We start from the raw sequence: 572 nt of genomic DNA, 5'->3' as shown, positions 1-572 counted from the left end.
TGTCCTATAAATATCAGTTAAATCTATCTGGTCTATTGTGTCATTTAAAGCTTCTGTTTCCTTATTTATTTTCAGTTTGGATGATCTGTCCATTGGTGTAAGTGAGGTGTTAAAGTCCCCCACTATATTGTGTTACTGTTGATTTCCTTTTTTACAGCTGTCAGCAGTTGCCTTATGTATTGAAGTGCTCCTATGTTGGGTGAATATATATTTATAATTGTTATATCTTCTTCTTGGATTGATCCCTTGATCATTATGTAGTGTCCTTCTTTGTCTCTTGTAACATTCTTTAATTTAAAGTCTATTTTATCTGATATGAGTATTGCTACTCCAGCTTTGTTTTGATATCCATTTGTATGGAATATCTTTTTCCATCCCCTCACTTTCAGTCTGTATGTGTCCCTAGGTCTGAAGCGGGTCTCTTGTAGACAGCATATATATGGGTCTTGCTTTTGTATCCATTCAGCAAGCCTGTGTCTTTTGGTTGGAGCATTTAATCCATTCACGTTTAAGGTAATTATCGATATGTTTGTTCCTATGACCATTTTCTTAATTGTTTTGGGTTTGTTTTT

This window comes from Physeter macrocephalus, chromosome 16 (assembly GCF_002837175.3).
Source record: "Physeter macrocephalus isolate SW-GA chromosome 16, ASM283717v5, whole genome shotgun sequence".
In the NCBI taxonomy this organism is placed as follows: domain Eukaryota; kingdom Metazoa; phylum Chordata; class Mammalia; order Artiodactyla; family Physeteridae; genus Physeter; species Physeter macrocephalus.
The sequence above is the reverse complement of the archived record's forward strand: the minus strand, read 5'-3'. Positions refer to the sequence as shown.